Here is a 13,000-nt window from a genome sequence, read left to right as displayed (position 1 = left end):
GGGACATTTTTTAAAGTTTTTTATGATTTGTTCAGAAACAGTGAAAGATATAAAAAGCAAACAGCACAGCAGTCATCTCATGAACAAGCTGCACTTTTTTTTATTTGAATGGCAAAGAAGTCATAGTAATAAAAATACTAAAGATTTTGTATCACTAATGTGTGACTGCCTTCAGCATTAACAAAATAATGCATATTTATGGCGCCTTTCAAACCACTCAAGGTCACCTCACAGAGTTAAATAAGCCAGACCGTTCCTCTGAAGGGGTCTACTAATGGTACCAAGAACTTTGTATGCTCTGTATTTCATTGTTCAAATTTTATTGTGGTTTTAATGTAAAAGTACTTTGTAACTGAGTTTAGAAAAGTGCTATAGAAATAAAGTCATTATGTTTGCTGGTTATGTAACCTCAGAGACTTTTCATACTTGATCAAGATAAACAGCAGCTCCACCAGAGGATTTCTCTACTGGACAGCAGCTCCTCAGGATATCAGTCATTTGACAATTGGGTGTAGATCAGGAAAGCAACACTCCTCTGGATGGAGACTCCAGAGAACTGTTTTGCATTGACATAGTTACTCAATTGATGATGTGTTGCTGCAATAGGAATCCTGGTCAGTTTCAAGTTTCTTCCCACAAAGTGCCTGAACAGGGACTTGAACCCTGGACCTTCAGATTAAAAGTCTGATTCTCTACTGTCTGAGCTCCCCAGGACAATCTACTGTGTAATTAATCTACTTGGTGCTGTTGATTTCAGACATAAAGCTTGGAGATGCTGGGGATTGAACCCAGGACCTCATACATGCGAAGCATGCGCTCTACCACTGAGCTACATCCCCTGTCTTTTGCTTTGTATGTAAACCTATGTGAATGTATAACTGGACCAAATCCTGTAGAACTGGACCTGATGACCTGGAGGAGATGAACAGGAGCTCATCAACTAGTTCATCAATACATTTGTTGGGCCCATTGAAAATGTTTTCCAACTTTAAGAAGAGAAGGACAAACTTGTCCTTTATGTCTTGAGACAACTCCTGTGGTTCCTCAAGGTCGACAACCTTCAACACTCAATGAGCCATTTGGACCAGTTTCCCACTGAACAGAACCCACTGGAACCCTGTTCTAGATGTTTCTTTAATGAGACGTGAGGCCGAATACTGGATCTTCAGAACTCTGATCATCTGTCAGACTTTCATCTTCAAATGATCCAGAGCGGTGGATTATAGCACTGATTGATTAAAAGGGGTGGAACAATCAGTCTCATTTCAGAGTAAACATATGAATGGTGGAGGGTCAGTCCATCTTTCATCTTTTTGTGTCTGAACATTAGGGATGGGAATTAATACCATTTTTCTGATTTCGATTCCATTTTCGATTCGTTTAACGATTCAATTCTTTATCAATTCTCTTATCGAGTTTTTTTTTTTTTTTTCAATGAGAATTAACAGGTAGATTACTCGGGGTGAGAATTGATAAGATTTTATTTATTCTCCTAAAGATTCCTGAGTATTTTTTTTACGGAAAAAAGTAGTTTTACACAGTTTTCTGCACCAAAAGGAACAATTTTTTTTTTTCCAAACATGAAACTTGAATTATAATTTTCCCTTAAAAAAGAACAGTCAAATGTGTATTTGCCTTCATTGCCCCCTGGAATTGACACTTTTTCAAATGTTGCGCTGTTGACAAGTTAAGCCTCTCCGGGAGGTCGGAGACTGGAGAGGAATGAGGAAGTGACATACGAGGAGGAACAAGTTCTCTCGGTCTGCAGGGAATGCTGTGTTTTCATATTGTGGTGGTTCTTTTTTGGGGGGATATTCAACACAGAATGATCTAATACATAGACATACTATGTAGACATACTCTAGTAGATCGTTTACTACTGTATATGGTGTGAAAACTAGAGGCTCACACATATTTTGAGGTTCTACTAGCATATGTCTACGCTGTTGGCTTGTTGGAGCAGACATTCACTACACGGGACAGATTGACAGAGTTAATTTATTAAAAGTCCCTCATTGGTCCTCAGACAGGACATGTCTTCACCAAATGGACCGTCTTCAGCAGCCACACAGTGCAGCGTTTTGGGGAGGTGATGGAGGCCGGGGGTGGAGCTCAGGGAGCCATGGTGCAGGTTGTTTTGACTATCAGAGTAAACCGGAGTACTGGAGGAGAACCAGCACACAGAGAGAGAGAGAACATGAAAACTCCACACAGAAAGGCTCCTGCCGGGATTTGAACCGAGACTTTTTTTTTAACTGGACCTTGTGGCTGTGAGGCGAGAGGCTGTGGACTCTGTGGATTCAGGACGTGGTGAGTGGAACATGTATTACCGGATCCTATTATTTAGTCCTTTATCGTCTCCCACTTTACACCTTCTTCCTCTCCATGTTTTCTCCTGGTTGAAGGAGCTCTGCGTCACAGTGAGTGACGCCATTCAATGTACCGCAACGCGACTTGAGGTCGTGCTGGAAAATGAATCGTTAAGAAGATTCAAATTAAAGCTCCAGTCTCTCAGGAGGTGTGGGTTCAAATCCCACCACTGCCACTTTCTAAGCTTCGGATGGATTTACTTCCTCCAATCAGCAAGTAATGAGACACTGCCATCAGTTCTGCTCCTGATACGATGGAGACTTGCTCCACCCCTGTGAACTTTCACCCCAGCAGAACCTTCAGGTTCTTGTTCTGTGAGTTTGACAGCTTCTTCTCAGAGTATGAACTCTTCTGCCAAACAAGCATTTCTTCAGCAGCTGGCTGACGTCATGACCCAACTGTTCTTCTTGTTCTTATGGGTTCTTATAGAACTATGCAGGGTTCCATTCCAAGCCAATCAACAGATCTTTTCTCAACCCTCCTCCTGTGTGAGCTTTCACAACCCAGTCACATGTTAACGGGTCGGTTCTGACCCGAGTCTTAGGCCCTGATTTCATCAACGTTTCAAGTGACAACATCTTGTTTGTTAACAACAACAATGTAGTTTCTACAATGTGGGCAAGCCACAGTCAACAGTGATGGTCTTCTGTGTAGGACATTACAGTGAACCTTCCATGGTTACACAACACGTTGCCTTGACTTAGAACCTGAAGCTTGCAGTTCTAAGTCTTACAGGTACAGAGGTCTCCACGGTACGTCTCTGACCTTGTTGTGGATGCTTCACCTTGTCTACAACTCCTTCATATTCATTGTGTTTGAAATAAACAAATGTCTTGTTTCCACCACTCAGTATGTGTCAACATGTTATGATACACTTCAGGTTTTCATGTGTTTTCACTGACTAAAGTTGTGGATCGTACCGAAAGTACCGTACCAAACAGTAACCCTCTGTCGAGGTACCTGGCACATCTGGGGGAGGGGTGTCCACATGATCATGCTTGATGATGTGGACTTGTTGGGTTCCTCCTGTAAAAAACACCAAGAAATGACTGTGTTGTATTTGGTACTATATAAGTAAAGTTGAGGTGAATTAATGTTGTGAGGCACTGCTGGGATTTGAACCCAGGATCTCCTGTTTACTAGACAGGCACTTTGACCAGCTAAGCCACAGCACCTCCTTTGGTGCATTTTTAGTGCTGCATTACCTGGTGTCAGATGTTCTGCAAACACATCCTTACATTTGATAACAGTCTGAAAAATATGGAGAAAAAACCACATTTGATTCTATGATCAGAATAATAAAGTAGAACTCAGCCCGTCACAGTACTAATATCAATACAAGAGAAGACTGACTCCTCACTAAAACCCAAAGGTTTGGTTCTATCTGTTGACTTGCAGTGGTGGACACACTGATTTCTAGATGTTTGAAGTGAAAGATATGCAGTTCATATACCATCCTACAGGGGGAGCTGCAGCACTCTCAGCTCTCCTACTTGCCTCAGCCTTCAATCTATTGGTACCAAGTGAAGTCCTGAGTTTTTATGGATGATGGTTCTAATAATATTTGAGGATCTACCACTGAGAAGATCATGGGGATCTTGTTGCCTCCAACAAGGTCCTTGCCTGTCAGGCAAGGACCTTGAGGACATTGGACATTGAGGACCACCAAGGACGTCCTCAGCCTGCCCTGCCTGAATGTTTTGATGTGCTGTGTGAATACGTGCAACCAAGCTAACATGCTAACATGTTTTTTTTTTTACATGCCAATGTGTATGTGAGCTAATGTGTGCTATGTGACGATGTTTCAATAAAGGATTAGTAAAAGTGAAAACATATCAGAAAATAATAGTAACAGTGAAAAAGTATAATTAACATATCAGCCAGAACTCGCTAGAGCGCAGATCGTCACCAAAGCCACATTTGTTGAAGGAACCAAGTTAGCAACACTAGCATGATATCTATTATCTTATCTCAATGCTAAACAGGTAGAAAGTGTGGCCCGCGGGCCAATGACGGCCTGCAGAAACATTTCTGGCGGCCAGCCATGATTTTACAGTTATCTTTAATCCAACTATGCAGTATGAAGCTCCGTTTTGTGGTCTTTAACGCCATCTATTGGGATAAGCGGTAATTAAAGGTGTCGTTAAGCCCTCACTTGACCTTACTCCCAGAAATCCATGGTTCAATGTTTTTTTTTTACCACTGGGATGCGCACTCCCACGGCAGGGGGTGCAGATTCTGCCAGGGGGTATTTACTTTGGCACGGCACTGTAACAGCAGCAGTGAATATGGAGTCGGAGCGGGAGCCGGACTCCTCGAGAAAGAAACGTTATATTGGCGAGGAGAAAAGGCGTTTTCAAGATAAGTGGACATACGCTTACTTTGTCCGACCTCACGGGTCGGATAACGTCCTGTGCCTGATCTGCAAGCAGGTTAATGCAATGCTGAAGGACTTCAACATAAAAGGCCATTATGATACCAATCATAAAACCTACGACAAATTCACCGGCGAAGAGCGCACCAGTAATCTTGAAGGACTTAAAAGAGGCTCCACTGCACAGCAGTTCATTTTCATAAATCTGTCCCAATCTGGTGAAGCTGTAACACAGGCTAGCTACGTGGTAGCTCAAGAAATAGCCCGCCGGAGCAAGCCGTTCAGTGACGGAGAATTTGCGCGAGAGTGCATTTTGAAAGTGGCTGACATTTTATGCCCGGAGCAAAAAACAAAGCTCTGTGGCATAAGTTTGTGGAATGACACAATGACAGGACGAATGGAAGATCTGGCCAAAAATCTGAAAGAGCAACTGGGACAAGGCATGGAGTGCCTGGGAAAGGGAGCCTTTTTCATTGCACTGGATGAAAGCAGGGACATTTCACGTACAGCACAGTTGCTGACTTTCATCCAAACAGTGACGGAGAACTTTGATATAGGCGAGGAGCTGCTAAGCTTGGAGAGTATCAAAGACAGAACAAGGGGAGTCGACATTTGTGATGCTGTGTGTCACAGTCCCGATGCATACAATGCCAAGCTGCCGTCTGTGGTCGGTGTCACAGCAGATGGAGCACCGGCAATGGTCTGGAGAAAGACAGGTGCCGTGTCGCTGCTCTCTGAGAAAGTGGCCACCAACGGAGGTGAGAAATTATTTAAATATCACTGCATAATACAGCAAGAAGCCCTCGCTGCTCAAAGGCTTGAAATGAAACATGTCATGGAGATTGTTGTGAAGACGGATCATTTCCTGAAGTCCAGAGGTCTGAATCACCGCCAATTTAAGCCTTTTTTGGAGCAATAAGAGGCAGATTTTGGTGATGTCATCTACTTCTCTGCCTTTCAGGTGGCTGAGCAGAGGTGCCACACTGAAGTGTTTTTTAACCTGAGGAAAGAAATAAGAGAGTTCATGGAGTCAAAAGGACAAGATGAGACACAGTTAGGTGACACTAAATGTCTCTGTGACCTGGCGTTCCTTGTTGACCTGAATACTTGTCTCAGTGATCTCAATGTGAAGCTGCAGGGCCATGGGAAGCTCATTTCCACACTATTTGACAACGTCAAAGCTTTCTAGAAGAAACTGCTGCAGGGAACTGCTACTCCCACCTGCAAGGCGCTTGTAGACGACACAGACGGGCGCCACGTTTTACGTCACCTGCGTTCAAACAAGAACCATAACATCATAAATAAACTCAGACAGGAATTCGACCACTGCTTCTCCGACTTCAGGGTCCATGAGAAGTCATTCAACCTCTTCCAACCTTTCTCATGTGTCCCTGAGGAAGAGCCTGCAGAAATGCAGTTTGAGCTCATTGACTTACAGGAGACGTCACCCAGCTTTAAAGCATCCAACCAGATCTGGAGTCAACTTCCTCTCCAGAAAACTCTGAACTGGCTGCTGCAAGACGTCTGGCCTCAAGTCCAGGCTGCAGCTTCTTCTGTCCCACCTGATCATGAAAATTACTCATCATTATTTATTGTCCATGGAAGGTTCTTACTATTGTGGAGAATGTTGACCACAGCAGAGCAGCACCAGTAAAGTCTGGTTCCACTGAGATTTGAACTCAGATCACTGGATTCAGAGTCCAGAGTGCTAACCATTACACCATGGAACCACAGAGAGCAGCTCAGCATGGTGCATTCATGGACATCTAGTTAATGAAAACACTTCAACTACAGACGCTGCAACATTTTTCAGAGCTTTTTTAAGTTTGTCTGCAAATTGTGAATACACAGACACTTTGTACATGGTGATTTAAATTAAATGCACCTTATTTTTTTTTATTTCTTTACAGCAACCCATTGGTTGTCAGAATAGTTGATTATTTATTTGTTTTCAGGAGGATTTTGCAGTAAAAACATTGAAGATTTAAACTTGGATCTTTGGAGTCAAAGTGTGTTTCTTTGACCTCAACTCCCTCCTTCATTTCAACTCAAGTCACTGGACTCATTCATCCTTTACACCACGAGTCTCCTCATCAATGTTACTCAGGAACTGTAATCTTTTTTGATAGTGAGATATGAACGTAAAAACAACAGCAGTGAAAACGGTCAAAATGAGCTTTAGGGCCCAGAGGGTTAAAAACCTCCACTTCTTGCCATCAATTCTTGCCTGCTGCCGTGAATTACTGTTGATGTCAGCGCATTTATATTTATCACAGTGATCCTTTGGCGTACCACTAGAGGGAGGCCCGAGTACCACTAGTGGTACGCGTACCACACTTTGAGAATGACTGCACTAGAGTGTCTGTGTAGAAACCACTTATATTACTTATAACTACTTACATTAAAGCCACATTACATGAACTCAATCATATCGGTAGTTTAGTAAAAAGAGAAGGTTTCCTGGTGGAGAGCAGACCTTCAGGATTCTCGCTCCTGCTCATGTTAGACAGATAAACTGCAATGTCCTCTTTCAACCACTAGAGGCTCAGTGGCGCAATGGACAGCGCATTGGACTTCTAGCTTGGTCTTCAGGGAAGACATTCAAAGGTTGTGGGTTCGAGTCCCACCAGAGTTGTCTTTATTTGGAGGCAGAAGGTGATCGGTTGTGAAAATGAGTCCATGTTCCTAGAATTAATTAACAGCTTCGCTTCATATCAGAAGTACCTAGCTTTAGCCTGAGAATGCTAACCGACATGTTAGCTGCTAGCGGAAGAGACGAATCAATCGCTGCTGCTTCTGGGAGCCGCTAGTTGGTCGTAAACATCCATCACTGCTTTGCTTTTCAAGTCTGTTAACACCTGGAGAAAACAGACTCTCTCGTGGACAGACCACCATGTTGGATTGTTATTACGGTGACTGTCAAAATAAAACCACCAAGTCCCAGGAGAATCTGGACCGCTTTGCACCATCATAGTCCAAAGCAGTGATGGATGTTTACGACCAACTAGCGGCTGGTTTGTCTCTTCAGCTAGCAGCTAACATGTCGGTTGGCATTCTCAGGCTAAAGCTACACAGCCGTAGTCACTGGTTGTTGTGTACTTGGTTGTGTACTTGATCACGTGCCAATAAGAACTGGAAATTGTAATGTGTTAGTGGTTCTTGGTGACAAGAATCCATCAGTGAGTCTGTTAAACTTGACTCTGGTGGGACTCGAACCCAAAACCTTGAATACCTTGTCACCTGCTAGAAGTCCAATGCGCTATACATTGCGCTACAGAGCCACACATTAGCAGACCTCAGTGGTCACACAGTTACAGTATTTCTGTGATGTAGTTCTCATTGAGAAGCACATAGGAAACTCGAAAAGGAGCTGCGGTTCATCCTGAAGAGTTTCTAGATATTTTATGTGTATAAAGTACCACAATGGGGTTGTGTGGATCACAGAAACACTCAGGATCGTTTACACCTCGTTCTTCAGAGAAAATGCTAAACGTTTCTTACATTTCGGTGTCGTTCAGGCGACAACGGAGCTCAGAGCCCCTGAAAACACAACCTTTTGAAAATGGCTCCGAAGGTGGAAGTTCTTGGAAAAGCTCTGACTCCATCGTCATGTAAACGGGAGAACCTGCCACGCGGGAGGCCCGGGTTCAATTCCCGGCCAATGCAACAGACCTTTTCTGAACCCTACTTTGTGAAGAGTTGACATAAACATCACAGAGTATGTTTTTTCTTACTGGTCAACTTATGGTGCTTTTCCCTCCTCCTCCACCTCCTCAGCTTCAGGGTCCATCATCCAGCCATGCCAGTCACTGCGTCATCAAGTACTCGTGTTCCAATTCTCCATTAACGCCGATGCGTCCGCGTAAATTTGCATTTCCACACTTCTGAGGACGCCCTGCAAGTAGTTACTCATGACGTAGGCGTGTACACACTGGTGTTCTAAGAATTAGAAAATGGCCCTTGTCACCAACTCTTTCATACTTGTCCTGTTTGAAATAAATCGTTTCCACCACTCAGTATGTGCCGGTACATTATGATACACTACAGGTTTTCATGTGTTTTCACTGATTAAAGCTGTGGATGGTACTGAAAGTACTGTACCAAACCGTCACCCTCATGATTGATGATGTGGACTTGTTGGGTTTCTCCTGTAAAAACACCAAGAAATGACTGTGTTGTATTTGGTGATATATAAGTAAAGTTGAACTGAATTAATGTTGTGAGGCACTGCTGGGATTTGAACACAGGACCTCCTGTTTACAAGACAGGTACTTTGACCAGCTAAGCCACAGCGCCTCCTTTGGTGCATTTCAGTCCTGCATTACCTGGTGTCAGAACTAGTTGAAGTGAAACTCAGAGAGCAGATGGCATCGTACAGGTGTTCCTCACCTGTTGAACTAATGCTGGATTTACAGAAGAGTGGCTTCATGACAGCTGGGGAACATCTGGACCTGATGTCACAAAGCTTCCACATTGTGACATCACTGTGATGTCACAATGTGGAAGCATGGTAACAGACACATGACAGTGACACAGCGTAACCCAGGATCCAGACAAGTGTAAACAGTGTGGATCAGGGCTGCTCCATGTGATGTGATCAGCTGAAACAGATGTTAACCAGGTGTGAACGGCCCAGAAAGACCTGATGAGATACACAAGCTGAAGAGGCTCTGACAGAACTCACTCAGAAACCTGAGTCACTTCTCTGTCTGACAAAACAAACTCCTCCACTTCTTATCATCTTCTTATCATTCTTATCATCCTGACTTCTATCAGCTGTTCTTGTGATGATGTCATGGTTCTGAAAGAGTTCTGCTTCTGCTCCTGTATCCATAGCAACTGTGGATGGAGCTTCAAATAGCCAGAGACCACAGCCGTGGTCCCTGAAGGTCTCCTGTGTAGGACATTACAGTCCTCCTTCATCACTACACAATAAGTTGCCTGACGAGCTCAGTTGCTAGAGCATGAGACTCTTCATCTCAGGGTTGTGGGTTTGAGTCCCACGTTGGACATGGCTCTTTCTTCAGGCAGTGGTTCACAGTGATGAATCCTATAGCTGAACACTCACCACTGTGGCTCCCTGAGCATGACCTTTGACGCCCATCAGCTCTCTGGTTCCTTAACAACTCCACAGATCCAGATCTCTCTCCGTTATCTGGATTGACAAACATTTTCATTCCTTGATAAGCGTTACTACGAAGCACGTGATCAACTCAGTAATTCTACCAGGCTCTATCAATTTCAACACCCCAGATGGGACTCCAACCCACAACCCCTGGACATTCTGACCTACAAACATACAAGATTTGGCTCATCGTTTCTGGAAAAAAAAAAAAAAAAAAGATAAACTCCTCATTCAAAGTGGATGGAGGTTTGATGAAAAACACAAAAACAGCCTCTGAACTTAAAAATTAAAACGTTGCAGCATCAGTCCTCGATTATCAATGTCCTCATTTGTGATAGAGTGGGACACTGAAGGGATGTTTGGTCTGATAGCAACCTTCCACAGAGCTCCGGTCAGAGAGAAGGGCACGGAGAGACCTTTCCAGGGTACTTTAATAATGAAGTTGGAATGACAGGATGAACGCAGGAGGAACGTGATGAATGTGTGTGTGTGTGTGTGTGTGTGTGTGTGTGTGTGTGTGTGTGTGTGTGTGTGTGTGTGTGTGTGTGTGTGTGTGTGTGTGTGTGTGTGGGTGTGTGTGGGTGTGTGTGTGTGTTGGTGGTCTACAAAGGAAACAAACAAATACACAACAATATTGAAATATTGTACAAATAAATAAAGTTATATAATCCAATATTAAACATTGTCAATTCTTACTTAAAGTATAAACCAAAAAGGTAATAATTTCAACAAAGTCTGAATATAAAGGCTGAATAATCAGGCTGTAATAAAATGAAGGATTTTAAACAGATTTGGTGGTCTGTGCTTCCCTCTAGTGGGCACAGACTGCAACTGCATCTTATTAAACATCACATGAAGACTGCATGAACAATTAGTTGAAACAAGGGCATGCAGCACATATGGAGACTAAACCACACATAACAACGTCAAAACAGGCCTCAAGTACTCAGCAATACACCTTGAAAGACATAACAAAGGGTTTACACTAACTAATGACACCGTCACATGAGCCTAATTAACTTATGAATGATTCTCAAATGTGCTCAAACTTCAAAATAAACTCAGGATGGGCAAAGAGGGTTTAACTAAAAAAATGCCTCGTCAGTCATGAGGCAATATTTACATATTTACACAGACTGTCACTTACTTTGGCTCAAGCACACACACCAATGGTATCCATTCTGTACAATGTGCTCAGAGTACTGAGGAGAAGCTCAGAAAGGAAGTGACACTGTAACTTCAATATTTTCACATTAAAATCACAAGCCTAAAAGACTTTCTGACAGCAGTGGAAGAGACCAAGCAGAAAAAAAAAACAATGAACCCTGAAGTTGGTATTTTGAAAGTTGTAGTTTTGTGTTGGTTAGTTTTTAAAACTCAGATGAGTCATTATCAGTAATAAAAAAAGAGTTTATTTCTGAGTGTTTTGGTTTTGAAGGAAACATCAAAGTTGAGTTTGGTAGTTCAGACTAATGTTCATGTAATCAGATTCCAGTGTGGTGTTCAGCTTCTCACTGCACTCTGGAATATTAATACTTGGATGACACAATCTAGGATTTTCCAGCAGAGGCTCCATGATATTGTTTGTGAGATTGCAGGATTCCAGAGCTCAGCTTTACTTCTTAGATTACATCAACACAACAACACTTGCTGTGGATCTCTGTGTTTAAGGTTGGTTTTGCTTTTGTGCCGTCATTTGTGTGGGGATGACATCGACCATCAAGACTAAAAGCATTGAATACAGTGTTCTTCACTTTTATATTCTGTCTGCTTTTCACATTTATTATCATTTCACTGTAGATTTCACAGAATACTGAAGGACGGGGACTCAGGAATTTGGTCTCAACAGCTGATCAAGGTAAGATCAAAGGAGTCTTGTTGAAGATTAAAGTGACAGAAACTTTCAAAGACACCAACTACCTTAGTGATGACATGTTGGATTGATTGCACAGGCTTCAACATGAGGTGGAGGAGGAAGAGGTGTAGTTTGTCAGACCAGCAGACAGGATTGTTAAAACACTCCAGGCTTCAACATGAGGTGGAGGAGGAAGAGGTGTAGTTTGGAGTCAGAGCAGCAGACAGGATTGTTAAAACACTCCAGGCTTCAACATGGACATGGTGGCTGCAGTCTGTCCCTCCCTTGTCTTCACACTGATTGCTCTTCTTCATTCAAAACATTCAACTCCCTTCAGACCCATTAGCATGTATGAGGTCCCGGGTTCAATCCCCAGCATCTCCAAGCTTTATGTCTGACATCAATAGCAGCAAGTAGATTAATAGTGAGTTCCACTTTGTTCACACTGCAGGTCTTCATGATCAATTCTCATTTCTTACAAGGATCCTCTTGTTTTTTTGCTTGATCATATCCAATGTGAGCTGCCATGTGAACGTGAACGAATTTTTTTTCTTCACCTGGATCCTGAACGTTCTGCAACCACACGCTCCCCCCGCATGCTGACCTGAACCTTGCTTCTGCTCCCCCCCTTCACAAGAAGCTCCTGATCACTCCCCGATCACACTGCGGATTCTCCCGTGTTTAGAGGCCGGAGTTTAACTCAGGTTTTCTTCCCCCTGGGACGCCAGAGAAATCGAAGGATTTTAACCGGCCACCGAAGCACGCTTCACCCTCGTCCAACCAAGTAAGGCTTAGAGTCTGGGCAGGAAGTAGAAAAAGCTGATTTTAATATTGTTGTGCTTGAAACTCCGGGACGCCGATCCCTTGTTTTCCAGCAGTTTGTGTTGCACAGGAATCTTGGAGCCTCCCCCTCCTCACCTCTAATCTGCCTGAACGGCTGATCTGGGCTCTGTGTGGGAGATGAGGTGGTCGTACCTGTGCACTCAGTCAGACTCCACTCTCTCTCTCTCTCTCTCTCTCTCTCTTACTCTCTCTCTCTCTCTTCTCTCAGCTGTTCATCACCTCTTTTCACTGCCTCCCTGGGAACGTGTATAGTTCACTGCCGCTCGGATTTCTCAGCCACATGAAGTGCGGTCCAGCAGGCCTAACGAGCTGTGCACGGAGCTCAGTGACGTCACATTATCCCAGGCAGAGCACGCCAAACGCCTCTAGTGGGCGTGTGGGTAAGTACACCCATTCCCCACTCTGAATCACTGAAAGTAGATGTTTTCACCAT

The sequence above is a fragment of the Lipophrys pholis genome (assembly GCF_963383615.2).
Source record: "Lipophrys pholis genome assembly, chromosome: 18".
In the NCBI taxonomy this organism is placed as follows: Eukaryota; Metazoa; Chordata; class Actinopteri; order Blenniiformes; family Blenniidae; genus Lipophrys; species Lipophrys pholis.
Note: the sequence above shows the minus strand (reverse complement) of the source record.